This window comes from Cricetulus griseus, chromosome X, assembly GCF_003668045.3.
Source record: "Cricetulus griseus strain 17A/GY chromosome X, alternate assembly CriGri-PICRH-1.0, whole genome shotgun sequence".
Lineage (NCBI taxonomy): Eukaryota > Metazoa > Chordata > Mammalia > Rodentia > Cricetidae > Cricetulus > Cricetulus griseus.
Genome location: NC_048604.1, coordinates 67,213,758 through 67,240,235, shown reverse-complemented (window position 1 = coordinate 67,240,235; position 26,478 = coordinate 67,213,758). Strand labels below are relative to the sequence as shown.

The following is a 26,478-nucleotide window of genomic DNA, read 5'->3' as shown; positions in this document are numbered from 1 at the left end:
TCTCATAGATGGCTGTGAGCCATCATGTGGTTGCTGGGAATTGAACTCGGGACCTCTGGAAGATCAGTCGGTGCTCTTAACCTCTGAGCCATCTCTCCAGCCCCATCTTCCACTCTTAACTGCTTTATTCCTAAAGGCTTTCAAATATAATCAAGTCTTTCCCACTTAAGAAGGTGAAGAAGGAGAAAGAGAGAGAGGAGGTGGATGAAGAAAAGAAATGACAAATGATGGCAAGGACTTGGGAGAAAAGAAATCCTTATACAGTGTTGGTAGGAATATAAACTGGTGCAGCTACTATGACAGTGTGAAGTTTCCTGAAGAAAAACTAAAGATAAAATTATCACATGAGCAAGATATAGTACTCCTAGGAATATACTTAAACAAATATATGTCCTCTACACATCCATATTCATTGCTGCTGTATTTATAATAACTAGGAAATGGAATCAACCTAGATGCCCATCAACACATAAATGGATGAAAAAAATGTGGTTTAAAATGGAATTTAATCAGCACTGAAAAAAATGAAATCATGACATTTTCAGGAAAATGGATCAAACCAGAGATCAGTATGTAAGCAAAATAAGGCATGTATAGAAACACAAATACTGAATGTTTCTCATTGCAGAGCATCTCTCTGTCTGTCTGTGTCTATCTCTCTCTCTCTCTTCTTCCTTCCCTCCCATCTTCCCTCCCTCTCCCCTGTGTGTGACTGTGAAAGGAGACAAAGCAGCCTTAAAAGAGGGAGAAGAAAGGAAGAAAAGAGAGAGTAATGGAATATATGTGGCATGAAAGCAGATGTGGAAAGAGACTAGAGACTGAAGTGAGGCAGGGGTGTGGTGGGTAGGATGGGAAAGAATAAGAACAAGTATAATAATATATGTATGATAATGCCACAATAAAACTCATTTCTATTATGTATGTTTGCTTTAAAATGGAAAATCAGTCTTCTGGGGGAGGAGGCAACACAAATAACACATTTTTTTTCAGATCTGTCTTAATTACCCAGCCTCAACCTTTGCTCTAATTTTAGATGCTGGGCAGAGAAACTGAAACAGAAAATAAACTAGAGTCATTATAGTTTTAGTCCATGGAAAGTGAAGATTGTCTATTAACGTGATGGTAACAGCCACTAGTAAAATGTATTGAAGAACCCTCTCTCCAGCTCCTTTCATGTATTTGTTCTTATACCTCATCATTACATTTCATTATGTAAAGATTTAAATGGCAAATATAAGCTAGATAGCCTAATAAAATCTGCATATAATTAACATCTGCCTAGTTTTAATGGGCTAGTTGTTAATGGAATTCTATGTTGACAGTGGTATTTCTAAAGCTTACTAACATGATTCTCGGAAATTTCCATTACACTTAGGTAGACATGCCCTTTACAATGTGTGACATATATGCTATTTTCTCTCTTCTCAGGTGCACTGTATTATTCCAGAGTACATAAAAACTAATCACATGCTATTTCCCCAGTTATAGCTTTATGATTTTATACACACACACACACACACACACACACACACACACACACTTTCTTTTTTGTTTTTATTTATTTATTTTTATGTGCATTGGTGTTTTACCTTCATGTATGTCTGTGTGAGGATGTTGGATCCCCTGGAACTGGAGTTATAGACAGTTGTGAGCTACCATGTGTATGCTGGGAATTGAAGTTAGGTCCTCTGGAGAGCAGTCAGTGCTCTTAACCAATGAGCCATCTCTCTAATTTTTTGTTTGTTTGTTTGTTTGAGACAGGATTTCTCTGTGTAGCTTTGGAGGCTGTCCTGGAATTAGCTCTGTAGCCCAGACTGGCCTTGAACTCACAGAAATCCACCTGCCTCTGCCTCCTAAGTGCTGGGACTAAAGGCCTGTGCCACCATTGCTCAGCTAAGAGGATATCTTCTGTAGAAGATTCACCAGCTGTGATTCAAGTTATTATACTAAGTAAACATAGGAGCAAAGCAGAATTATTTTTTCCAAGTGTCAATGATTCAGAAATATCTTTCCCTATGGCAGTGAAATCCTGTTAAGTACTTACTTTTGTTCACTCTCACAATTAGTGTTTAATGGGAGTGCTAAAACTATAACCTTCAGTCAGGATTGTTTAAATGGCAAAGAAAAAGCTCTAGATATCAGTCTCTTACTTAATGTCTTTAAAACAATAGTCCAAAATTAAGGATTATATTGGTTCCTTTTCAAAGTCAATATCCACTTCATCCAAATATCTACAGAGTCTGATATTATTTCCAGAAATCCCAGACTTTGGCATAAGTGGCAAGCAGTCATGTAGTGATCACACAACATTTTGTGAACTCTTTTTGGTCTGTAATTTTCATAATTAAGTTATGAAGAGTAATTTGGCAAGTTAGGTAAAATTCAAACAAACCAGACTGGAGAGGCAGCTCAATGGTTAAGAGTGTTTGTTGCTCTTGCAGAATTCTGGGGTTTGGTTCCCAGTGGTTCACAGCTTCCTGTAACTCTAGTCCCAGGTAATCAATGCCCTCTTCTGACTTTCTTGGGTACCAGATACACACTTGGTATGCATACATATATGCAGACAAAAACCTTAAACACACAAAATAAAAGAAAGTAAATTATTTTAAAGATTTATTTATTATGTATACAGTGTTCTGTCTGCATGTATGCCTGCACGCCAGGAGAGGGCACCAGATCTCATTACAGATGGCTGTGAGCCATCATGTGGTTGATGGATTGAACTCAGGACTTCTGGGAGAGAAGCTAACCACTGAAGCTTAACCACTGAGCCATCTCTCCAGCTCATAAATCTTTTTTAATGACTCAAACTGGATTACTATTCTGGATTTTTGAACTAGGCCAAGTTTTAAGAAAAATGATAATGATGAATTACTAATTGCCAATTGCAATTTCTAGGTTCAGTACCTAGAGATATTTTTCCTTTTATGAAACAATTTGCTATTTTTAAGTAATCTTCTAGCATACAAAGAAAAGCCGTTTGTGCTACAGTGTCAGTTGTTTTTAGGAAGGATTTCTGCAAACATCAAGAAGTACAAAAGCTACCACTAAAATTGCCACTGAGAACTCTCTTGAAAGCCCACATATTCTACTGCCAAATCTTGGCTTTTTCTTTTGATTTACACAGAGATTGTCATCAAGCTTGCCCTGATCTTTAAGCAATTCTGCTTAGAATCAGTACTATCTTTCTCCACACTGATAAGAATTGCCACACAGTTCCTCCAATTCCCACAGTTTGCTTAGCACCTGGGGGAAATACTCCGAGGATGATAGCATCTCTATCTCATGAGTCTTTTCATACAGCAATGGGACTATCCTGATGTCTTATAGATCCTTAAGCCTGCCATCCAAATGCCTGTGCTTACATCTTCATCTTTAGAGGTCTTTAACCTCTCTGAATTGCCATCTAGTCACAGACAAAGGCCCTGAAAACTCCATGCTCTGGACCTCCTACAAAGCCAGGGTAAACCAGTCTGCGCTGTTCCTGTTTCTGTCATTTTGCAGTTTTGTTCAGTGCCCGATTCTACATGAAATTTCTCCTTTGAAAATAAACCCATTTTTCGGGCAATTCCCTTGAATACAACTTCTAAGTCTATGTGACAGACCTCATCTGTCTTTAGCAACAAATCAAAGCTGGTGGTTTCCACAGTCCATCTACAGAAGTTCAATAATTTTGCAGGAGAATTTCAGTGTCAACATCCACAAAAACAATGCCACTGAAGGAGCTCTCTCTCCTTCACTAAGGCATGTCGCTGACAGACATTGTTAGAATAGCCATAAATTTCCAGTAAGAGAAAATCTCTGCCCTGGATGGAGACAGAAAACCCCAGTTGTGCTGGGTCAATCACCCAGCCCAGTGGCCATTCCTTGAAAGGCAGGTTTACATTAAGGCATGCTAAAGATATAGGCTAGATAATTTTTCCTTTAATGAAATACTATACTTTTCCTTCCCAGAATTCCTATCCCCTTCCCTCAGAGCAACCCCTATGGGCCACCCTGACATTCCACAGGTCCACATCAATCTTTAGGTACAACCTCAGCCTGTTCTTTTTTCTGGCTTTTTCAGAACCTAAGTCTCCTTTTTCTGACACTTTGGGCCTCCTCATTCTTTCTGTTAAGCCCCCTTCCCACCATGTGTCTGACTTCCATACTTAAATCACATGACTTTTCTCCTCTTCCCCTCCATTCTCCTCCCAGGGCAGCTGCTGCGGTTTACAGCTTGCCTGCCATGGGTTTTTTTTTTTCTTTTAAACTGTGATAAAATTGTCCTTGGGCTTCCATTTGAGTCCATTCTAAAGTGCTTTATAAGTGGAGACTAAGAACCCCAAGAGAGGACCCCAATTTCCTGTGTGTCATCCCCCTATATTATCTGCAAGTCTCTAAAACCGAAACTGGAGGTTTCCATTAACAAAGCATTGTCTTCCTGAATAATGTAGATAAAACCACCTGGAATTCTTTCCATACTTTCCATGAAGTCATGGAGCACTGTAGCCTTGCCAGCTGTAATGACTCTGCAAACTCCCTACAATCATTCACTGTCACTTTGTCAAGGTTTCTTGACAGGAGACCATGGAGATGCTGGCACTCTCAGGTGATTGTACTCTTGAAGTTTCTGGTAAAAAGGGGGTGCAAGCCAGGGTATATCACAACTGGCATTTGCAGGCCACAGCTTGGAAGACTAAAGAAAACAATGAAAAGAGCCTCCAAGACTGGTAAATAGGGTCCAGTAGAGAACCTCACACTGGCGAGTGCAGAGAGCCCTAATGAAACGTCTATGGAAAGACAGAATGCATCATTTTCCTGATGCAAAACTGGATTGTCTACAGGAGCATAGATCCTCCCTGTCTCCCTCCCGCAGGCACACCACAGCCGCCAGCACCTATTGAGAATTTCACAAGCAGACGTCGACTACAAATGTTTCAGCCATATGTTTCTTGCCACATTTCATGGTGCACTGTTGTTGGGAGGGGACAACACTCCTGCTGCTATCGTACATCGTACATCGTAGTTTCCAGGTTTCCATAGAGAAAGCGAAGTTGATAGATCTGCAGGGCTTGCCCAGAGGTGCTGGTTGAGCACTGCAGCAAACACTGCAGCAAACAGACAAGCAGACATTACAGAGTGGCCGCAGTGCTTCACCCGCATTGGTTACCCTGGCAACCTCACCTCACACGGAGGGAGATGGGGGCGGGGGAGGGGGGGATACAGCAGCAAGATCTAGAGCACTGCCATCAAGCCTGGAATCAATTACAAGGCACAGAGGCCAGCACACAGGCCAGTATTGACACAACGTGGTCTTTCAATCCGTAGATACATGTTACTTTTCTGTTTACTTACATGTGTTATTTAGATTTATTTAGATTGTTTTGCAGATCCAGGGATTTTTATACACACACACACACACACACACACACACACACACACACACACACACACCCTTAAAGGAAAAATTGAAGAGAAGAAAAAATCGGTCCCTGTGGACTGTAGCGCCAGCTTCAGAACTCTGCTACTGAATTTTGGTGCTGTTTTCTGAGCTGGTTCTGTTTTTTTTCTGGAATTTACTAGTTTCAGTGCTAAAAGAGAGCCATACAGCATCCATGATATGACACAGCAATAGAGATATGCAAGATATCGTCTTAGTCAAATATTAACAAAATGCAAGGTCTGGATGCCTATGTATGTGATGGCTGAAAATGTCTTTTAAAAAATAATGATTAAGAAACCCTGCTTCGAAAAAACAATAATGATAATAATAATAATAATAATAATAATAATAATAATAATTATAGTGAGATTAACTTTCTACTCCTGGCTGCATTTGGGAAAGTAAGGGAAGAAAATGATGAGCACAAAGCTACAGTAATGCAATAAATAAATAAACAAACAAATAAACAAATAAGGCACTGGACACGATTCATTGTCCTTTCAAGAGAAAAGAAAAAAAAAAAACACTCAACAAATCAAGCAAAAAGGAAATGTAACTAAACACAATAAAGGCCACATAAAACAAGCCCATGACTAATATCATGCTTAACACTAAAAAATTGAAGATTCTCCCTTTAAGGAGGCCAGGCAATATGCGGCAGGGTGAGAGCTGCTGCAAGCCGTCCCTTCAGAAGGCGGTATATGGAGATGTGAAAGTGAAGGTCAAGCAGCACAGAGACCCCAGAAGGAGACGTCAGGGACATGGACAGGCAAGCTTTGGAAGCACGTGAAATTGCCTTGAAAAGGTGGCCATGCCTAACTATACCCTGCAAGGTTGTAGTAGAGCTGCCCAATCCCTATTTCAGCATGGGCCAGGTGCCAAGCATACACTTAGGATTCAATGTTTGCTCTGCTACGTTTTGGTTTTGTTTGTTCTGGCCTATCTTTTGTATTTTCCTGTCCCTCTCTCTCTTGGAATGAAAATGTTTGCTCTGTCATTGCTGCTTGATGCACACAGCACGTCTTTTGATTTTTGCAGGGGCTCACAGCTGAGAGTCTACCTTGAGTCTCAGATGAGACTTTGGAATTGGCCCTTTGAGCAATGTTGGGAAAAAAATTTTTGAGACAGGGTTTCTCTGTGTGTATCCCCAACTGTCCTGGTACTCTCTCTGTAGACCAGGCTGGCCTCAGAACTCATAGAGGTCCACCTGCTTCTGCCTCCCGAGTGCTGGGATCAAAGGTGTGTGCACCACTGCCCAGCTGCAATGTTGGAAATTTTAAGACTGAGGATTCTTAGAGATACAATAAATGCGCTTTGCAATATGACATAGATGTGAGCCACGGCTGTTACATAGAGAAACCCTGTCTCAGAAAGAAGGAAAAAAAAGAAAGAAAGAAAACAATTTATAGATGCTATGCAATAACCACCATCAAAACACTAATGGTATTGTCCACAGAGAAAGAAAGGTAATTTTAAAATCCACATAGAGGACGCCAAGAGAAGATAAGAAGGGGATGGGGACAAGAACCCTTGGCCTAAGTGGGAGCCCAGGGACAAGGGAGAGGAAGGAGAGCCTTCATCCTGTTACTGTTCGAAGCAGAAACAGACACCCACAGCTTAACACTGAACCATACTACTGGAATTCAGTTGTGGAGAGGGAGGAGGGATGAGCAAAGGTGTCAGAAGCCAGCCTTGGCGACCCCATACCTAGTTAGACGCCAGAAAGTCTAGCTTATCACAGGAGATTCCAGATATCTGCCTGAGAAGCAACTAACACCTATCCCCTCTCCCATTTCCTTAGTTAGTGCCTGAGATAAACACAGGAGATTCAGAATACCTGCCTGAGAACAATTAACTCATCCCTCCCCCGACTTCCTTTTTCTCTGCTCCTCTCTTCTCTTTAAAAAGCTCCTTGGTTTCAATAAAATCGGCCTTGACAATGGAATCTGCTTGGTCCTGCTCTTTCTTTCTCGCCCATTATTTGCAGGCAGGCATGATCCACCTCGGACCCACGAATTACCGGAGCCCCGCGGGCCGGGGCAGGTGGCGCCCAAACGTGCGGCTCGAGGTACGGATTCTTCGCCGGAACGGAGACCCCCGCCCCAAGGAAACCTCGGTAGTGCACACCGACAAAAAGTCTGCTCGCCGGATTGCGATGGACGCTGGTCTGGGAAAAGTTCTCACCGTTCATGAGTGACTGATTCCCTGGTAAGTCCCCCCTATTCCGTTCGATAATATGGGCCAAGAGTTTGAGTAAAATGTAAGGACTTGATTCAGTTTTTTGCCTTTTGTCAAAAAAAAAAATGTCCATGGGTCATTTTAAAAAGCCCAGACATTCATCCCTAACTTGGAAAAAGGTCGGAGAAGGACCTTAACAGATTGCTCATAGAAAAGGGAGCTGAGGCAGTTCCCTCACAGACTTTTAGTTACGGGCCTTGAGCCTCATTCTCCTAAAAACCTTAAAAATTACCCTGTCTTTAGTCCAAACCCCAAACTAAAAACAGATAGTAGAAGCTTAGACTGCTCAAGTACAGGAGATTTCAGAGTTTAAACGTTTTAAAAGGATCCTTCCCGCTTACAAAAGCCACTGCCATGATGCAGCATTTTGAGTTTCGCAGGGGCTTGGGAAGACTAGGTGCGGCCTCGCATACACGCAGGCCCTCAGGAGAGATCTAGGAATGTAATGGAGAACAGAAAAATCCGAGCCTACTTAGAGATGGCTAGATAGTAAAGAATATACAGGACAAATGATTGGGATCAGCAAAAAAAGAAAAAATTAATAACTACTTAGATGAAGGGAGCCTTCACCTCCTTCCTTCATTTTAAGCTGGAAATACAGAAAGGCAAATACTCAATGGTAAAATTCAGCAAGAGCTAAGAGACTTAAAAATTTTAACAAAATTGCTTACAGGAGATAAGAAATTTACAGGTTTCTTGGATCAGAGAGAATGGCTCAGGGGAATATAGCAGGATGCATGTGCCAATACCATTCAAACAGCTCTAGGAACTATTAATGGTTTGTGTCTAGTATGGACCAACAGAGGCTGATAGGGAATATTACTATAGAAGCCTCACCCCTAGGAAATTAAAAGGCCTGCCGGTCAGGAGGAGGATATTTATTATAGAGACTAGGCAGGGACCTAGGGAGTTGATTAAGAATTGAATTCTAGGCCTATATGGAATTTTACAAAAATGTTAGAGACACAGATGTTGGGAACTTTGATTGTAAAATAGCTAGCCTATGATAATGTTGGTAATGCATGCCAGACCACGCTAAGGCCTCACAGGAGGAGGACTGATATGGCGAATTCATTAAGAATTTTTCAGATATGGACCTAGCTTACACTCAGGGATTATCGATGATGGCTGCCTTACAGGAAATTCAGTTAAAAATAAGTTATTCCTACACAGAAAGCAAGGCACAGGGAGGAAAAAATGCACAGAGCCTTCGAGAGGTTGCTTTGGGCATTTTCAGAAAGAGCTCCAGGTCAGACAGAGTCCCAACAAAAGAAAGAATAAGGGATCATGCTTATGCCCAAAATACAGCCACAGATTTTTCAGCGGCCCAGAGGGCATGGTCGAGCTAAGGCCAAGGTCAGCCAGCCATGGCAGTGGCCAGGGTCTGCCGGCCCTCAGCCAGCGGCTTGGTACCACCTCATGCTGGCATCTGCGGCAGGCTAGACAAAATGGCTGCCGGGCTGGCGGACAGTCTGCCTCCACGTGGTAACTTCCAGTCTTGGGAGATGCCGCCATAGTTGATGGCTAATTAATACATATATAAATACTATTGATACAGCCAGACAGAAACTTTTTGAGACTTATAGAGAAAAAAGGACAACATATTTAAGCTTAGAATTGTTCAAATTTTGGATGCTCATATTTCAATGATTGGCTATAGCTGCTATATTAGAAATTTCAATTAGGGATTTTTCTTTTCAACAAACTGATCATAACCTAGGCAAAAGGAGAAATGTGAGACGTATGCAAGTTATGAATGAACGGTGTGGCCACACCTGGATGCATGATATGATATGATTGTAAATTTATGAATGCGGATAAATGAAAATGCCTAAATTGCCTTGGATATGATTAGAGAGATATTTACATTGCCTCAGATATTGTTTTAAAAATATCAAAATCATTTTAACATTGCCAAAAGGAGCATCCAATCAGTCAGTTAATGCCTTAGCAGGAAAAATTTTGATTTCAGCCCTAGGAGACAGTCAATTAAAAAGTTAGCAAAAGCCTATAGCGTTAGCTTAGAGGCATGAGGATTCTATGGATGATTCTGTAAAATTTGACAGATGAGAGGATACAGGTCTTACTAAATTTTTATGATTAAAAAAGGAAATCTAGAAAATTAAAGTTAAAACATGATATTAAAAAAGGTTTATAAAAAGCCTCAAAAAAGAGCCAACCTGTTAGATTCACAGCTTAAATGTTTTTTCATATGCAAATTTAAGCCAGGTCAGCCAAGATGCAAATGAGATTTTATCAGCTTGTCAGCCTCAAAGGTTAGATTAGAAAAGGCTACTCAAAAACTCTAAATAAATCTAGAAAATTGTTAAAGATATATGTTATATTCTAAAAAAAAATTAAGGCTTAATAGATAACAATTAGAAAAGATAGTTTAAAAATCTTTAAATAAATTTTTTAAAAATTGTTATAAAATATTCATTGGTTAAATGCCTTTTTTGGGACATCTAATGATGATTTAAATCCTTTAAGTAAAATTCTATAAGGAGATAATGATCCAGATATACCCAAACAGCTAACTAGAAAGGTAGACAAGTTCTATTATTGGAGGAGGCGATTCAGCATCATCAGATATATTGACTATGCAAAACCATTACTATGGTTCACCAGCCTAAATATTTTAAACCCTTATTTTAAAGCATTAGCCTACATGGTACAAAAATGCCATATAGATTTTAAAAAGTATTTTAGGAAAAAACCAAGTATGATACCTGTCTCCTACTCTAAGCAACAGTTTAATTGGTGGTTTCAGAACAATGAGTCATAGGTGATTGCCTTTGCTCAATTTTCAGGAAGAATTGATAATCAGTTTCTAGCTCATGGACTGTTACAATTTGCACTATACATCCTTTTGTATTTCCAAAATTGTAAAAAGCAGTCCTATAAAAATATGTTATGTTAATTTTTACCAATAGTTTATTGGGAGAGTTACTTACATAGGTTTTTAATAGAAAGAAATAGATAAAACTGACAGCTCTGGCTTCAGCTCAAATAATCAAACTGCAAGCTGTTACAATGGTCTTTTAAATCCTGGTAAATAATTCATTTACTTTGTATACTGACAGTCACTATATATTTAAGGCTTATAAGGTAACAAAAACAGTCCCATACACAGGGTCTAGTAATAGTCAAGTCAAAATATTATTTAAGCAAATTCAAAATGATATTCACCTAAGAATCATGTTTATGGGTCACAATGGGAACCTATTAAATAGGCCTTTCCCTGATTACTAGCCAAATGGAATGAATTATCTAATTAACAAAATTGGTTGATTTGCCTTAAATAGAAAAAGCTCGACAGGCTTGTAACTTTTCTTCATCATAATAACAAAAGTCTAAGTAAGAAATTTGGCTTAACCAGAGAGACTGCTGGTCAAATCATCAAACAATATAAAAAATGTCCACAATATGGCTATGGCTAATTTAAGGATAAATCCTCAAGGCCTGCTCCCCAACCATTTATGACGAATAGATATTGAAAGGTTCAGGCATTATGCTGGCCTGCCCCTGTTACCTGGTGGAATCCACTCAGGCAATACCCTGGTCAGCCCAAGGTTCCATGGGAAAGAAGTCTGCACGCAGGTGCAGAGGACCCCTTTAAAAGATAGGCCCCTGCCCTCTCTCTCTCTCTCTCTCTCCCCCTGTTCCTGCTCTCTGTCCCCTCTCTCTGTTTCCCCGCTCTGTCTCTCTATGGCGACCGGCCATGGCGGTCAGCCATTTACCCTGTTCCTCTTCTTAGTCTCCCCATTCTACCGGGCCTTATAATAAACTTATAGTCAATATGTCTGTCTCAATATTTCTCTTTTCTTCTTTTTAAACAAAAGAATAACATTTTGGCACCCGGACGTGGAAAGGCTCTGCCCTTATACCTTCTGCGACCTGCTGGCAGGCACATGTTAGGCAAGGGTAACCTTACAATCCACTTCCATCTCCGCTTTTCCTGGCACTTCCTCCTGCCTGCAGCAGCCTGAGATGCCGGAACTCAACTCGCCGCTTTCCAACTAAGGATCTCTTAAACTCACTGATCTGCCTATTCGCTACAATCCGGTAAGAAACCCAAACTGTTCCCATGGGGCAGACCCAGCGCTGTTCAATCTGGGTCCATTTTTCAGTTTCGGGCTGGGTGCTCTCAGACAGGGCAATCTGTGCATTTTTCGGCCTTGCCCACGGGAAATACATTTTTAGGAGATCTTTCGGTTACTGGCAGCAAATAGGTAAATGAGCGGAGTTCTGCCTCCCAGTGGGAACTTTCTTTCACCTGGGAATGTCCCTCATTGTTCTGTTTGTTCTTTCTCTGACTGTTTCTTCTTGGTTGGCAATGTCTGCTTGAGACGCTCTAAGAGTTTTTGTTTGTTTGCTGGTTTTCATTTTGTTTGTTTACTGGTTTGAAACTTTTCTGGCAATTGAGAATGTGCTTACGGGGGTCGCCACCTCGACCACGTGTGCTAACCTGGGGGCCGCCATCTTGGTCATAACCATGTGACCTAGCTTAGGCCTACCCACTCACTTCAAGCACTGCCACCTGACATCTTGCTTTTTATTTCTTTCACTTGTTGGGTGCATTTCCTAAAGGTCAGGCATGGGATCCCGCTCCAGGAGCGGTGCTTTTTTACTTTTTTCAGTTCGGACTGCTGGGTCCTTTTTCGATTTCGGGACAGCTGTGTCCCCTTCGGGGCCAGGCCCCTGGCAACTCCCACGGGCAGACGTGCATCCGTAGAGGAGCTTTTTGCCGGTTCTCCACCTGCCTCACCCATGGGAAATGCATAGAGGAACCTTTCTGGTTTCATCCAACAAGCAGGTTAACAGACAAAAGCGGTTTACGGTTGCCGCTGTTTTGGTCATGTGACCTACCTGTAGGCACGCACAGCTCCAGCGGCCTATCGAACAAACCTGTCTGCCAGATTTTTGATTTCTGCCAGATCTTTTTGCTTTTTATTTTATTTTTGTCTTTTTCTTCTTATTTTATTTTTTGTCTTTTTCTTCTTTCACTGGCTCTGTTGTTCATGGCTTGTTTACTAAATACTGTGCCTTTCCAGGGCCCTCTGTTTAAATCTACTCTGTCTCTTTAAATCTCCTGTCTGTTTGCTACAATGTACGGATCAGAGATTGCATCCTAGTTCCCCTTTACTGTTATCCAATGCTGCTTGTCTCTGTACTTGTAATTTAATTTTATACTTATCTAACTCTATATACAACTTAAATTAAACTGTTAAGTCTCATATTTCTATATTGCTATATATCTTTAAATGATGGTAAACATTTAAAGTCATAAAGTTCTAATCTACCTTTACTTAAAATATAAGCCAAGTCTATACAACTTAAATTTAACTTATGTATCTTTAAATGATAGTAAAAATTTAAAATCAAAAAGGTCTATTTCAAATTAACAAAATATTTATACCACTCAGTCTATCCTATAAGCCGTTTACAAAGGTACAGCTTTTATTACAAAAAGGGATTTTTCTCTAACTAAAGACAAACTTAACTGCTAAGATCCTAAACAGACAGCCCTCAAATGCTCAGAGATCTAGAGAATATGGCATTTAAAATGTTTTGTTAAAAAGCTTTTTATAACAAAGAGATAGGCCAGTTGCTGGTCCCACCCCATTTCCTCCGAGAAGACTGATGGGCACTGAATAAGCTTCATCTCGAGTCAGTGACAACGCTGGTCACGGAGCAACCCTGCCCTTCACCTCAACTGGTACAAAGTATTCCAGATCGTGGACAAGAGGACAACAGAATCGACTTTCCCGGCATTGCTTGGGCCAACGGTAGGCGAGTCTTCCCAAAGTCTGTAATCCACAGGTCACAAGTTATCAGCAAAAAGGCAGATGTCCTGCAGCCCGCTACTATGGATGGAGGACCTTGGGGATGGCTGTCCATACAGCCTGCTGGCAAGTCTCTGTTATTCTTTAATCATTGATTCAGATAAAATCTTATCCTTCTCAAGAACTCTGATGCTTTTGACGACTGATAGTCTTGCCGGCTTAAAGCAAAACAGATTCCAGTAACAGGTATTTTAGGGTTTATCTATGTAAAGATAGGAAAGTCTAACATGTATGAAAGTCTGAAAATGTAGTTATGAAGGCCTGAGGATAAAAAGGCGTAAATGATGATAAAATGAGTTGAGACATTAAAAAGAATAAAAAATGTTCCTGATTTCTCTATTTCTCATGCTACTGTTCATAGTAAAGTTCAACAATACCACTATATGATCATAACTACAAGGTCAAGATTACGATACTTTTCATTGTCAAAAAAAAAATCTGTCTGTTTTAAAATGGTAATGCTTTTAGCCAAGTTGCTTCTAACATGAATATGCTGCTAATGTGTCTAATACTTATGTTTCCACAAACTCTAAGGATTCTTGTAAGTTCCAGGGAGCCGAATCAGATCCAAACAGGTCAGATTCACTCCAGGTAATATTCAACCTTTCCCTGGTCCCAAATTCCCTTCACTCATCTTGGGACTCCTTGGGAACCCCTCCCTCATCTTACAATCTTCCCCTCAAGTGACTGGACCTAAGAAAATTTTTTCTAAACTCAACCATGTCTTCTGCTCTGTCAACATCTTGCCAGGTCTAAGAGGCACCAGGGAGTTCCATACAGCCTGGACTACAATGAAACAACCAGCTTCCCCAGGACGTGGCAGCACCCCAACCTTCTCGGGTCCCCCAAAGATGGTCAACGCCCCCCACGTCAGCAGGAAGCAGTCTTAAGAATTCGACGCCCTTATTCCTTAACCTGCCATGTCTAAACACCCCACCTTTTTTAATAATAAGTAGAGGTGGGAATGAAAGGTTCAGGCATTATGCTGGCCTGCCCCTGTTACCTGGTGGAATCCACTCAGGCAATACCCTGGTCAGCCCAAGGTTCCATGGGAAAGAAGTCTGCACGCAGGTGCAGAGGACCCCTTTAAAAGATAGGCCCCTGCACCTTTCTCTCTCTCTCTGTCTGTCTGTCTCTCCCCCTGTTTCTCTGTTTCCCGCTCTGTCTCTCTATGGCGACCGGCCATGCGGTCAGCCATTACCCTGTTCCTCTTCTTAGTCTACCCATTCTGCCGGCCCTTATAATAAACTTATAGTCAATATGTCTGTCTCACCAATTTCTCTTTTCTTCTTTTTAAACAAAAGAATAACAGATATGCCTCACATTACAGAGTTTGGCAAGTTAAAAATGTGCCACTCCACAAACAGGAGAAGCCACCAGGCATGTTATAAGTCACTGTTTAAGATGTTTTGCTTACATGGGAATGCCAAAAGTTATAAAAACAGATAATGGGTCTGGATATACTAGCAAAGCTTTCCAACAATTTTGTGCTTAATTCCCCAGACCGGTACTACCGGAACAGCCCATATGGCCTAGTCCCGCCCAATGCATGTGGACCTGCCTGCCGAGCCCGGGCTAGCAGTGGCGGACAGCTGGGCCCTCGGGACATGGCATGCCGCTGACTCAGGGGAATGAAGCGCCTGCCTCTGCGCTTCTGTAGATCCACACTTCTATAGACATGAGGCGAGCCCACAGCCCAGGCAGCGATGGCTCCTGAGCCGGCAGGGACGCAGGGGCCGGGCCCGATGGCACGCCTTTAATCCCAGCACTAGGGAGGCTGAGACAGGAGTTCTAGGCTGTAATGCGCTATGTCTGCACTAAATTCGGCATCAATATGATGACCTCCAGAGAATGGGCGGCCACCAGGTTGCCTAAGGAGGAGGAATTCTATACCATACATTGTCTATGCTAAATTTCCTCATGTATGATGCTACAGAAAAATAAGCCTTGGATAGCCTCTGGCATCCATAAACGGCTCAAAATTATGCTTAAGCCTTATGGAAAGACCCCCTAACTTACAAATGGCACGGACCAGATCCGGTCCTCATCTGGGGAAAAGGACATACATATATTTTTGATACTCAGGCCAAATATGCTAGATGGTTGCCTAAATGCCTTCTTAATCCACCCAGGGAAAGCCCCTGAGGAGCCTTCTAATTCTGCTTAATTCTAGATAAAAGATGCTGTCTTTTTGGCTACTTATATGTTCCCACCTTCGATTGCCATTGCCACTGGAAGCCCTTATCAGATCTACAACTACACCTGGATGATCCTCAACCCTGCCAATGATGCTGCCAACTGATGCTGTCAACGCCTTCACAACTATTGCGACCACCCCCTCCTTTCCCCCCCATAGTTGACTTATATACTTTAGCCTTAGGGGCCTCTCCAGACTAGGGAACCCCTGACCATTCCCCCCCCAGGAGCTCCCTTTTCCACTGACCTTATTCTATCCTTAATTAACCCTACTGTTCAGGCCCTCCATCAAGCCAGCCACTCCCTTATAGAGGACTCTTGGGTCTGCTATTCTTCCACCCCTCCCTTTTCTGAGGGAATTGCAGGCATTTAATTTCTACCTTGCCAGTTCTACTAGATTGACTACTTAAACTGTCACCTTTACCTTTTCAGAAACTAACCAGATTCATTAAGTACCAGATTGACGCCATCCTCGAAAAACCGGTTTTGGTTCACTACCAACGCTTAGCGGCATTAGATTCTGAGCTGCCTGACGATAATAACCCTTCCCCCAGTCCTAAAGGACTGGATTTTTCAAGCCTTGAACATCGAACCTCCCGATTTCCTTGGCCTTGGAGCCGTCCATGACGGGAAATATCGTGGTGCCGCAAGCCAGATGCCGACCCTTCCCAACGGCTATAGCGTCCTCCATGACGGGTTTAGCGTGAGACTGACCCCCAGACGCCCACTCCAAAGCACTCCCGAGCTGCTAGCCTTATGAAGGGTCATCAGAGTGCTGGGGACAGGTGCATCTCACGTAACCGAAGACAGAGGCACTACCCCTCACTGTCATAAATGACAATATCATAAAACATAGGGTCCTGGATGCGGGTGCCCATCATGTAGCCTAAGCCAGATGCTCCATTTTATTATACTTAGTAGGGGGAGATGTCAGAAGCCAGCCTTGGCGACCCCATACATAGTTAGACGCCAGAAAGTCTAGCTTATCACAGGAGATTCCGGATATCTGCCTGAGAAGCAACTAACACCTATCCTCTCCCCCATTTCCTTAGTTAGTGCCTGAGATAAACACAGGAGATTCAGAATACCTGCCTGAGAACAATTAACTCATCCCTCCCCCCACTTCCTTTTTCTCTGCTCCTCTCTTCTCTTTAAAAAGCTCCTTGGTTTCAATAAAATCGGCCTTGACAATGGAATCTGCTTGGTCCTGCTCTTTCTTTCTCGCCCATTATTTGCAGGCATGATCCACCTCGGACCCACAAATTACCGGAGCCCCGAGGGCCAGGGCACAAAGGAGCCAAGACCGGGATGGAGAGACCTGCAGAAACAGTGAACCTGACCTACTGACAGCATGGAGACCCTTGTCATAAAGCTGGGGAAGCAGCATTGGACCAAACCAAGCCCTCTGAATGTGGGTGCCAGCTAGGAGGCCAAGACAGTCTATGGGACTTCCAACAGTGGAGCTAGTCTTTATCCCTAGAGCACAATAGACTTGGGAGCCCATTCCCTATGGAGGGATACTATTGCAGCCCAGATACAGCAAGAAGGGCCTAGGCCCTCCCCCAAATGATATGACAGACTTTGAAGGTCCCTGGTGGGGGACCTCACTATCCCTGGGGAAGAGTTGGGGGTGGGTTGGGGGGGCTGTGGGGAACATGGGAGGATGGGAGGACGAGGGAATTGGGGGATGGATATGTAAATATGAGTAGCAATTAAAGAATTTAAATAAAAAAGAAAAAATCCACAAAGAAGCAGAAAACCTCAGAATAGCCAAAGTCATTTATTTTTTGTTTATTCTTTATGTCTTTCACATGATGTCTCCCAATCCCATCCATCTGTCTCCCCACCCCAAAATAAAATTTAAGAGAAAAAGAGGGGAGAAAAGAAAGGAAAAAAGAAAGAAAGGGAAAATCTCTTTATGGAAGCTGCAGTGTGACACACTGAGTCACACAGTAAACCCCTCTATCCATACATTTTTACATGCAGGTGTTTATCACAAAGAATCATTGGTCTGCTTCCAGTCCCCTGGCCTCTGCTGCCCCATCGATGCTGGGTGCTCATTGGGACTTCCTGGACGTCCAGTCTTGGTCCTGTGACATGGAGATCCTGCAGCCCTGGGGCACAGGTTTTTTTGGTTTTTGGTTTGGTTTGGTTTGATTGTTTTGTTTTGTTTTCAAGACAGGGTTTCTCTGTATAGCTTTGTAGACCAGGCTGAACTCAAACTTACATAGATCTGCCTGACTCTGCCTCTGGAGTACTGGGATTAAAGGTGTGTTCCACCACTGCCTGGCTCGGGCATAGGTTTTAACACCAAATTCTACCAGACTTATAAAGAAGAGGCAATACCAATACTCTTCTAATTATTTCACAAAATAGAAACAGAAGGAACATTGCCAAATTCTTTTTATGAGGCCACAATTACCCTGATACCCAAACCCCACAAAGACTCAACAAAGGAAGCGAACCACAGACTAATATCCCTCATGAACATTGATGCAAAAATATTCAATAAAATACTGGAAAATTCAATCCAAGACACATCAAAAAGATCATCCACCACGATCAGTAAAGCTTCATTCCAGATATGCAGGGATGGTTCAACATACAAAAATCTGTTAAAGTAATCCACCATATAAATAAACTGAAAGACAAAAACCACAGGATCATTTCATTAGATGCCCAGAAAGTCTTTGACAAATTCAACACCCCTTCATGATAAAAGTCTTTAAGATATCAGGGACACCAGGGAAATACCTAAACACAATAAAGTCTATAGCCAACATCAAATTAAATGGAGAAAAACTAAAACAATTCCACTAAAATCAGAAACATGACAGGGTTGTCCATATCTATTCAATATAGTACTTGAAGTTCTAGCTAGAAAGGAAGAAGTCAAACTTTCCCTATTTGGAGATGACATGATAGTATATGTAAGTAACCCCAAAAATTCTACCAGGGAACTCCTAAAGCTGACAAAAACCTTCAGCGAAATGGCTGGATACAATATTAACTTTAAAAATCAGTATCCCTCCTATAAACAAATGATAAATGGGCTGCTGAAATCAGGAAAACAAAACCCTTCACAATAGCCACAAATAATATAAAACATCTTGGGGTAACTCTAACCAAGCAAGTGAAAGACCTATATGATAAAATGTTCAAGTTTTTGAAGAAAGAAATTAAAGAAGCTATCAGAATATGGAAAGATCGCCCATGCTTTTGGATTGGTAGGATTAACATAGTAAAAATGTCAATCTTACCAAAAGCAATCTACAGATTCAATGCAATTCCCATTAAAATTCCAACACAATTCTTTTTTTAATTTTCTTTTTATTTACTCGTGTCTTTCACATCATGTATCTTCACCCCATTTCCTTGTCCCTTCATAACTGCCCTTGCAATGCCCATCCCCATACAATTTAAGACAAGGAAAAAGGAAAAGTGAGAAAGAAGAATCAATCTCATCATGGAAGCTGTAGTCTGACACAGTGAATCAGGCAGCAAACCCTTTTATTCATATATCTTTACTTGCAAGTGCTCATTGGTCTGGTTCAAGGCCTCTGGTTTCTGCTACACTATGGTTGCTGGACCCTCATTGGAACTCCTTTTGGATATCCTCCTGTTGCCCTGTGTCATGCAGATTTAGGTCTGCAGGACCGCCCCCTTCACGTGCTCCAGTAGATCACAGATGGGGTAGATGTTGGGGTGGGCTAACCCATAACCCTGGTTCTGGGCCTGGGTAGTTTCATGCTTGGTCAGCTCACCAGGTCTCCCTTGTCCTCACCACCAGAGTGAGCTCTCCTGCATTGTCCTGGCTAGTACACCCCTTGCAGCACTGAGCAAGGGGCAGGGCCAGTTCTCCTGCTTTCATGTCCTCAGGGTCAGGTCTCCCACACCTGGACCATCAGGGCCAGCTCTACTGTGTTGCCCAGGCATGGAGTAGGGGCCACACTCCTTAGTGCTGTAGCTGAAGAGGGGCAGGGATAGCTCTCTGACTCTTACAACCTCAGGGTGAGCTCTCCCACCTGCCTTGGGAGTTGGGGGTGGGGGCATCTGTCCATCCACTTATGCTGCCACCAGACAGATGAGTAGTGGGGACAGCTCTCTTATGCTCACAACATTGGGCCTGGCTCATCCACACCTCCTCCAACAGGGTCAGCTCTACTGTGCTGCCCAAGCATAGCACAGGGCCTGCTCTTCTGAGTGCTGCAGCTGGTGAGGGGTTGCCAAAGTAATCTTAAAGAAAAAGAAAAGAACAAAGTTTGAAAATTTTGTATATTCAAAATGATAGTAACCATAAAGCATGTCATTGGTGTATACATAGACACACAGACCAATGGAATGGAATAAAAAGCCGAGGAATAACTCTGAATTTATAAGTAACTAATCCTTAACAAAGCTTCAACATGGTATCAATCACATGTATTAGACTGAAACTTGACCCCTTATCTCCATACTGAAATCAACACAAATGGATAGAATATCTTAATGTAAGATCTGAAACTACCAGAGGAAAACATGGAAGGTCAAAATCTCTACATATGCAATGATACAGTCTCCGGGATGGGACTCCAAAGCACAGAACACAAAGCAAAAAATGGCAAGTAAGATCATATGAAATAACAAAGTGTCATTGCTATGAAAAGACTACTATCAAAATGGAGAAAGTGTATGCAGGCTATACAACCAACAGAGAACTAATATGCAGAGAATATGAAGATTATTTTAACAGACTAAAATATAACAAGCAATACAATTTACAATGGACGAATCATCAAAGGAAGAGATACAAATGACTAATAAACACATGGAAACCAAAGCTATAATGAGATTCCATCTTACCACTTTTTTTTTTTTTTTTTGGTTTTTCGAGTCAGGGTTTTTCTGTGGCTTTGGAGGCTGTCCTGGACCTCGCTCCATAGACCAGGCTGGCCTCAAACTCACAGAGATCCGCCTGCCTCTGCTTCCCAAGTGCTGGGATTAAAAGCGTGTGCCACCAACACCCGGCACCACATTTTTAAAATGTGTTTGAGACAAGTTCTCAGGTAGGTAGCTCAGGTTGGCCTTGAACTTGCTATGTAGCCAAGGATAAGTTAGAGCTCCTAATCTTCCTACCTTAATACCTCCCAAGTACTGGAATTATAGATTTGTGCCTCTGTCCTCAACTTGATACTGTTGTTTTTTTGTGGTGTTTGGGAGAAGGTGTTTGTTTTTCAAGTCAGGGGTCTTGATATATAACCCAAACTGGGCTGGAATTCACAATATTTTCCAGACTGGCTTCAAATTTGTCATCTTCCTGGCTCAGCTTCCTTATTGCTGGGATTACAGGTGTACACTCAAAAATATTTTTGTGGAAACAATAGATGCTAGCAAGAAAAACTCTTTATACGTTTCTGACAGAAATGTAAACTCGTATACCCACCACAGAGAGTATCAACTTAAAGTTTACTAAAGAAACTAAAAATAGGTATTTCATATGATCTAGCTATATCATTTTGAGTATTGTGGCAGTTTGACCTCCATTGTGGCAATTGGCCTCCATAATCCCATCATCTCATAGGGAGTGGCACTATAAGGAGGTGTGGCTTGTTGGAGTGGTTGTGGCCTTATTGGTGTCACTGTGGAGGTGGGCTTTGAGGATTCATATACTCAGGATGCTGCCCAGATTTTCAGTTAATTTCCTGTTGTCTGCAAGAGGTAGCACTCTCAGTTCCAGCAGCATGTCTGCCTGCATGCCGCCATGTTCCATGACATGATGATAATGGACTGAACCCCTGAACCTGTAAGCCAGCTCCCTCAATTAAATAAGAGTTGCTGTGGTCATGGTGTCTCCTCACAGCAATAAAAAGCTAACTAAGACAAGTATACATCAAAATTAAATATTTGACATATCAAAATCGCACTTCCATGACCATTTTGTTATAGTGCTACTCACAACAGATAAGATATGAAAATAACCCACATGCCCAGGGACAAATGAGGAATAGATAAAGAAAATGAGGTGCACACCTATAAAATAGAATGTGAATTAAACATAAAAAAGTAATGTTTTAGCATTTGTAGCTAAATGGATGCAACCAGAAGACGTTACATTAAGTGAAATAAATCAGACTTCACGGTCTCTTTATGAATGTTTTAGAGTTAACTGAAATGTGGGTTTGTTATTATTAGAGACCAAGCAGGGAAAGACTAGTAAGGTTATGGGAGGTTGGATAGTGGTCAAGGAAAAAAAAAAGCTAAACAAAGGAGATTAGATTCAGGAATCACGTTCTAAAAAGAAAAGGGAAGATATAGAAATGATAAGATTAAGGGCCAGGGCGGCGCGGCTGCGAGGCAGGCCAACCCTGCCGCCTGCGCCGGGCTGTGTTGCGCGGGTTCAAGTCCCCGTCGCCCGCACCCGGCCCCGCGAGTTCGGAGCCAGCGTGCAGGCGAGGGCGGTGGTCCAGGAGCGCTTGAGGCAGCAGAGGTTTGCCTTCCTGGCTCGCTGCCTCCCTAATGCTCTCCTGTCTCCTCCCCCAGCCAGCCCGCCCGGGTGCCTCAGCTGACTCCGGCCGGGCAAAGTCTCCAGCATGGCACGTTGCGTGGCGCTCTGCTCCAGCCCCTAAGTCCGCCCAAGTTTGTGTCTTGGCGGTCCACGAGGTGCCAGCGACCTGGCCTGAGACAGGGCTCCTGACACCTTTCCAGACGTTAAGGTCTGATCCGGAAAAACAACCCAGATGAGAACGTTCTATCAGAGTAAGATGGACGGTAGCTTTGATTGTGACTGTGGTGAGCTGGAGCCACCTGATGACTAACAAAAGATACCTGTCAGCCAACATCACCAGGGCTTCCTGTTGAAATACAGCAACAAAGGAAAACAGGAAGCAAAGGGAACTCGTGCTTCCCAGCGCCTTAGGATCCTGCTCAGGACCAGTCCAACACTGAATGTATCTGCACTGTGAGAGGATGTCCACAGAGGCCTGCCAGAGTGCATGTTTATTCAGTTTTGTCCTATGTTAAGTCGGTTAGCATAGTATAGCTGAGTGCATAGTATGTCATTTCATTCCGTTTGAGTTTCTTGAGTGTTTTCTTTAAATGACTGCTGAGTTGCTGCCCTTCCTTGAACTATGAGCACTGCAATCTTTTTAATTCTCAGTATGAATAGAGATTTTTGAGCTTTAAGTCTGAGGGGAACTCAGCGGGCCTGGTTGGCGTCTGCAATGAACGTCAAGAAACCATCGTGCTGTGGAAATGGAATTGTTTTTCTCCCTTTTTGAGAGATCTTTCCTTTTGATGCCAGTTTTCTTCCTTGTTTACAGAAGTTCAACAATTTGAAAGGAAAAGGCAATTATTGTAAGGGTTTCAAAATGGCAGAGAAATTTGAAAGTCTCATGAACATTCATGGTTTTGATCTGGGCTCTAGGTACATGAACTTAAAACCATTGGGCTGTGGAGGCAATTGCTTGTTTTTTTTCTACTGTAGACAATTACTGTGACAAAAGAGTAGCCATCAAGAAAATTGTCCTCACCGATCCCCAGAGCGTCAAACATGCTTTCCGTGAAATCAAAATTATTAGAAGACTTAACTATGATAACATTGTGAAAGTATTTGAGATTCTTGGTCCCAGTGGAAGCCAGTTAACAGACGATGTGGGCTCTCTCACGGAGCTAAACAGCGTCTACATTGTTCAGGAGTACATGGAGACAGACTTGGCAAACTGCTGGAGCAGGGCCCTTTACTGGAAGAGCATGCAAGGCTTTTCATGTATTAGCTGCTATGAGGACTCAAGTATATCCATTCTGCAAATGTACTGCACAGAGATTCAAGCCAGCTAATCTTTTCATTAACACTGAAGACGTGGTGCTGAAGATAGGTGACTTTGGTCTGGCACAGATCATAGATCCTCCTTATTCCCATAAGGGTCATCTTTCTGAAGGATTGGTTACCAAATGGTACAGATCTCCACAACTTTTACTTTCTCCTAATAATTATACTAAAGCCATTGACATGTAGGCTGCAGGCTGCATCTTTGCTGAAATGCTGACTGGTAAAACCCTCTTTGCAGGTGCACATGACCTTGAACAGATGCAGCTGATCTTAGAATTTTTCCTGTTGTGCATGAGGAAGATCGTCAGGAGCTTCTCAGTGTGATTCCAATTTACATTAGAAACCACATGACTGAGCCACACAAACTGCTAACTCAACTGCTTCCGGGAATTAGTCAAGAAGCACTGGATTTCCTGGAACAAATTCTGACCTTCAGCCCCATGGAGGAAGCACTTTCCCGTGCCTACATGAGCATCTACTCTTTTTCCAATGGATGAGCCGATTTCAAACCATCCTTTTCACATAGAAGATGAAGTTGATGATATTTTGCTTATGGATGAAACACATAGTCATGTTTATAACTGGGAAAGGCATCATGATTGTCAGTCCTCAGAGCATGACTGGCCTATTCATAACAACTTTGATATCGATGAGGTTCAGCTTGACCCAAGAACTCTGTCTGATGTCACCGATGAAGAAGTTCAAGTAGATCCTCGAAAATACTTGGAGACCGAGAGAAGTATCTGGAGGATCCCGCCTTTGACACTGGCTACTCTGCCGAGCCTTTCTGGCAGTACCTGGATCACCACGAGAACAAGTACTGTGATCTGAGTGTAGCCACACCTGTAACTACAAAACAAGGTCATCATCATACTTAGATAACTTGGTGTGGAGGGAGAGTGAAGTTAGCCATTACTATGAGCCCAAACTTATTATAGATCTTTCCAACTGGAAAGAGCAAAGTAAAGAAAAATCCGATAAGAAACGCAAGTCAAAGTGTGAGAGGAACGGATTAGTCAAAGCGTAGATAGGAAGCATCTGGAGGAAGCATCCCAGCAACTGGCAGAAAAGGAAAGGGAGAAGAGCCAGGGCTTTGACTTTGACTCCTTCACTGCAGGAACTATTCAGCTAGGTTCCCAGCATGACGTTGTTGACAAGGTAAATGACTTGAATAGCTCAGTGTCCCAGCTAGAATTGAAAAGCTTGATATCCAAGTCAGTGAGCCAAGAGAAGCAAGAAAAGGGAATGGCTAATTTGGCTCAGTTGGAAGCCTTGTGTCAGTCCTGTTGGGACAGCCAGTTTGTGGTAGGGAGGAATGTTTCCTCATCAGTCAGTTTTGTTGCAAGGTCAGGAAGGATGAGCATGTGGAGAAGGAGAACATACACCAGCTATTTGGACAAGTTCTTTAGCAGGAAGGAAGATTCTAAAATGCTAGAAACTAAGCCAGTCGAGGAAGGGAAGCGTGGGGAGAGAGGACACGAGGCAGGGCTTCTGAACGGCAATGGGGAGATCCTCCTGAGCAAGCAACTGGAGTCCATAGGCATCCCACAGTTCCACAGTCCAGTGGGGTCCCCACTCAAGTCTATCCAGGCCACATTAACACCTTCCGCTATGAAATCTTCCCCTCAAATCCCACACAAGACATACAGCAGCATTCCGAAACATCTGAACTAAACACTCAGCAGACATTTCTCTTTGTTCTTCATGAAATGTGTTGTGTCTTTTTTTATCACTAATGTTTTAAGTCATTTTTTTTACTTGAATCAGAAGGTGTCATTAATTTGCAAGGATTTTTTTTTTTAGTTCTCAGTTTGTAAAATGCAGACTTTTTTCTACATGTGCATTAGTTTTCATTTGAACTGGCATGTCATTTGCACACACACATACACAAAGAATAGAGCAAAACAATGCAGTGCAGGAGGAGACAAGATGCGCTAGGGTGGATAGACATTCTCTAGACCAATGACGTGCTTTACAGGAAACAAAACCTTGCCTTGAAAATTACACAGTGAGACTGTACATAATTGCATGAAAAGATCCATTTTTTTCCTGAAACATTTTTCATTCATTAGTATTTTCAAGTTTTTCATACTGTACACATTTCTTAAGACACATGATACCAGCAGCAACTGAAAACGAATGCCGAATTTGGTACACATGTGTTAGCTACCTCAAGGTAACAAAAGTATGTGGCGAAACATAAACCACCCATAGTGCTCCACGGCATATACACTCCTATCTAGCCAGCGTTTATCATAGTAAGCTATTGCGACTCGTTCACCATTTATAAATGTCCTGGTATTCATTCTTTATAATGAAGTGTTAAATACATCACATCTTATTTATTTTTAGCAAATCAGTATATTTTCTGTATTTAGTTATAAAAGTTAACTTAGTTTTAAGTTTATTTGCAACTGCCCTTTTTTCCATTTGGCACTATGGTTTGTTGCCTGCCAAGTTGATGACTTGATGTTGGCTTGTCCTGAGGCTGTCCATGTATGTTAAGTAAAGTACTCACTGTGTATAGGAATCTGTATTTTGGAAGTGCTTGATCTATCTACAAAGAAAAATTAGGAATTTACTATAAAATGCTCCTAGAAGTCTTAATTGTGTTTATTTAAAAAAAAAACTTGTAATGTTAGACTTGTGTGCATGGAAGTAATTAAGGTACATCATTATTGTAGTTTAAATATTGTACATGATAAGCCCCCCTTCCCATTTTTACTATATGTTTTTATTGAATGATCTATTCCCCATCCCTAGGCAAGCATGAATAAACTTAGGTTAAATGTAAAAAAAGAAAAAAAAGAAAAAAAGAAATGACCAAGCCAGCCAACATTCTAGAATATAAAAAGGAAGTTTTTACAAGCCTTCACCCCTAACTGAGGAGCTATGAACAGCTGATGGCTTCTAGAGGAGGGAAAGTTAGTTTTCTCTAAAAGAGCAGGTCCTTGTAGATTGACCAT

The 26,478-nt window shown here is 42.0% G+C and overlaps 2 pseudogenes; one reads left to right on the top strand and one right to left on the bottom strand.

Moving 5' to 3' along the window:
* Positions 1-3,180: 3,180 nt before the first annotated feature.
* Positions 3,181-12,145, bottom strand: LOC113837686 (annotated as a pseudogene).
* A 10,549-nt stretch (positions 12,146-22,694) lies between these two features.
* Positions 22,695-25,186, top strand: LOC100761862 (annotated as a pseudogene).
* Positions 25,187-26,478: the final 1,292 nt, after the last annotated feature.